We start from the raw sequence: 4,041 nt of genomic DNA, 5'->3' as shown, positions 1-4,041 counted from the left end.
GGACCAAATAGCCTCCATGTTATTGGTCCAAACACAAAATGTATTGCCTTTGTTGCTCATGCTACATTTTTACTTGTTTTTTCTATGCTAAAATTCAAGTCAACTGTTTGCACCCAGAAGCACTTACATGCAATTGACTTGACTTTGCTTTTTTATACAAAGCTGGTTGTTATCATGGAATCAAAGTAGGGCTGGGCGATAAAACGATAATTATCGTTATTGTGATATTGCTTTTTTTCGATAGTGAAATGAGTCTATTACGATAAACTTTCGTTTTAAATGAACACGGGAGAAACCCCCGGAAGACCCGCCCTCTTGTCCAATCAGAATTAAGTATCACAGGGATAGACCAATCACTGAATAAACTGCGCCACGTCAAGTTAGAGTGAACGTTATTTACAAGCTAGGATGCAAGCTAGTATCTGCATGCGTTACAGAAAATGAATGTTCCGTCTGATGAAAAGTTAACAAACTCGAGCCAAGAGGGAGCAAATGAAGGTTCAAGAAGCGTCGACATTGTAGAATGGACGGACCCAAAAAGTTCCACCGTGTGGACGTTTTTCGGTTAGCTAAAGTCGGACAAAAGTCAAAGTTACGTCTACTGCAAATTGTGCCAGAGATACGTTCCTAATAAATATGGAAATACCACCAACCTTTTTTCTCACTTAAAGCAGCACCACCCCCTCGAGCATGCTCAATGTCCGACTTCAAAAACAACAGTAAGACCTGCGCTGCAGCAGCAGTCTGCATTCGGCATTTTCCAATGTAACGCCATACGACAAAAAATCAAAGAGACATTGCGACATCACAAATGCTGTAGCCTACTGTCTGGCCAAAGACATGCTACCAATAAACACAGTCGAAAATGACGGATTCAAGCAGCTAATTAAGGCAACCGACCCTCGTTACGAACTACCTGGACGTAAACACTTCTCTCAGACAGCCCTGCCGAGAGATTGTCGAGATGGAGCTCCAAAATTTGTCATACTTTGCTACCACATCTGACTTGTGGTCAAGTCGCACGTCGGAACCTTATCTTAGCCTCACTGCTCACTACATCGACCAAGACTGGAATTTGAAGAACAGATGTCTTCAAACTGCGTACTTTCCTGTGGACCACACGGGTAAAGCCATTGCTTTGGGCCTGTCAGATGCACTTGCATCTTGGGGACTGAGTGAAGACAAACAAGTCTGCATCACAACCGACAGTGGGACAAATATAGTGAAGGCCACATCACTCAACAAATGGACCCGGCTGCAGTGCTTTGGACATCGTCTTCACTCAGCTGTTGGTAAGTTGTAGAACCGAATACCAATCCTATTTGTGTGTGTGTTTTTTAACCCCATTTACATATAATGAGATGTTTGGATCAACATTTACAAACTAATGACAAAAACAATTTTTTCGTTGTTGGTGTTGGTACTCATTTATTCAGTCATTCTCGGGTGTAAATCAAGTTGATAAATGTTCATCAAGTTGATAAATGTTCTGGATTTCACCAGGATCCAAATTTAATGCAGCACATCATCCGTTTTCCTACACTTAATTAAATCATTTCAGCAAAATAAAGGATAACAAGTCATGAAGACAAGTTGCAAAAATTAAACTGGTGATAATGTTGTTGCTTATCATTCATTATGAACTCTTAAGTAAACATAAGAAAAAAAAATAAGATCTAAATATCGGCAAAATTTAAAATGTGTTAAGTTTTTGGCACAAAATTAGGTTTTGTGCCAAAGTAAATAAGAATGATTTAAGAGCTGTGAATTTTATTTATCACTTCACAGAAATTTAAATTCAAAGTTTAATTTTGCTTCTGCTATTTACCTTTAATCTACAGAGAGAGTTTAAAAGACAAACGGGTGGAGCGAGCGGTGGGTGTGTGTAAGAGAGTGGTGGGTGCCTTCAGTTTCTCTTGGAAGAAGAAGAGAGACATGGCTGTTGCTCAAGAGGAGTTTCACCTACCCCACCACAAGTTGGTGACAGAATCACCCACCAGATGGGGTTCATGCCAAAAAATGATTGAAAGGATTCTGGAGCAACATAAAGCCATCACTCAGGTCATCAGTGCAGATAAAAAGACCAGGAACTTGGTTCCCTCCTGGTAAGAAATGGATGTGCTGGAGTCTGCATGTGGCTCTGAATCCACTGATGGAATTCACAGATTCACTTTCTGGAGACTGTTATGTGACCGTGTCATACCTCAAGCCGATGCTTCATCTTTTCAGAACACAGATTCTGAAACCATCTGATGATGAAACACAGCTCACAAAGGACATCAAGATGGCAGTAATGGCATGCCTTGATGAAAGGTACAATGATGAGGTTACTAACGAACTGCTTGATATCGCAACCCTGGTAGATCCACGCTTCAAGCTGCAATACACTGATGCAGAAAAGGTGGATGCTGTCAAACTGAGAGCAGTGTGAGATGATGGCTCAAAACGAGGAGCTGTCTACCTCAGCCAGAACGGAGGGAGTGGAAGAGGGAAGAGCTGCAACAATGCTACCAACACAGAAGAAACAGAAAAAATCATCGGGCAGCTTTTTCAAGAAATCACATCCCAGTGAAGGACTCACTGACAAAGAAAAAGTTGAAAAGGAGCTCAAAAACTACCTGCTGGCACCATATCCAGACAGTGAAATGGACCCACTACAGTGGTGGAAAACCCATGAGAAAAGTTTCCCGAGGATTAGCTGCCTGGCAAAGCGCTATTTGTGTATCCCTGCGAACAGCACCCCATCTGAGAGGGTATTTAGTACAGGGGGTAATATTGTAACCTGTCAAAGGGCAGCTTTAATGCCTGAAACGGTTGATACACTTGTCTTCCTTGCCCGCAATCTGTAGGCTTTTGTTCATTTAGCAAAATCACACTAACCATGGTGCCTGTTGCCTCACAGAATAGGAGGCCATTTAAGTTGATCTGTTGTTCTTTTTTGACTTGTCTTTGAAAGCTATTCGAAGTTGCACACAGTATTTAAATAAGAAAATTTTTGTTTTAAGCTTTATTTAATTTCTTGAAGAGCATTTTAAAGAAACTGAGGAGTTTCTTGGGAGTTTTTTTTAGTTTATTGCACTTTTTTTATATTGACATAATTGCGTGTCAAAATTTTGTCTATTTTCCTGTTAAACTTGAAAGTTCAAACATTTGAATTTGTTTGTAGTCTTTTAAAGCTGTGTGCAATAAAGATTACTTTGAAAAATATAGTTATTTGATATCGATTTTAATATCGTTATCGCACAATATGAAAAAACCAATATCGTGATATGAAAAATCCAATATCGCCCAGCCCTAAATCAAAGTGGAAAATTCTCCACACACTTGAACTTTAACATTTAAAGCAAACCAAAGACCTACAATGAAAGCTTAAAAACATTTCCTTCTCTAAAAATCCTAAAACAAATCATATAATCAAAATAACTGAACACCATACATCTTTATAAGAGGTTTTTATTAGAATGAGATACACTTTCAGACTAAAAAAACAGTGATGATAACATTGTAACAGCAAAAATGTTTAAAAAAAACTTGTGAAAGGTTGATTATAGAAGACAAGATCTAAATGCATTTAAGAAAAACAAGAGTAATAACTATGAAAAATTTCAACAAAACATAAAATGTGACACAAAAACCAATGTAACTAAACATTTTTAATCTTAGAATGTTAATGATAGTCAGCTGTTTGTGATGTGATCAAACTCAAATTTACAAGAAAGAGATTGAAAGAAATCTGTTTATGTTTGTTGAAAATCTATAAAAACATTTAGAAAAATGAAAAATATAAATTTCATGAGTAAAAACAGTCATAAAATGTTACAGAGAACACTGAAGGCAGATCATCTCAGTCTGGACTCAGAACAAAACTATAGAGTTACAGCAAAGACTTCAGGTCTCACACAGATTATTCATTAGGAAGCAATTATAAAACAGATTATTTCATGTTTACATAAAAAAGCAACAATATTAAAAAGTAATCAAGCCTTGTGCATAAAGGTAAATGCTTAAAAAAAGGTTTTATCTGTAAAAAGCAAGATGCCT

Source organism: Oryzias melastigma, linkage group LG18 (genome assembly GCF_002922805.2).
Source record: "Oryzias melastigma strain HK-1 linkage group LG18, ASM292280v2, whole genome shotgun sequence".
NCBI lineage: Eukaryota > Metazoa > Chordata > Actinopteri > Beloniformes > Adrianichthyidae > Oryzias > Oryzias melastigma.
Note: the sequence above shows the minus strand (reverse complement) of the source record.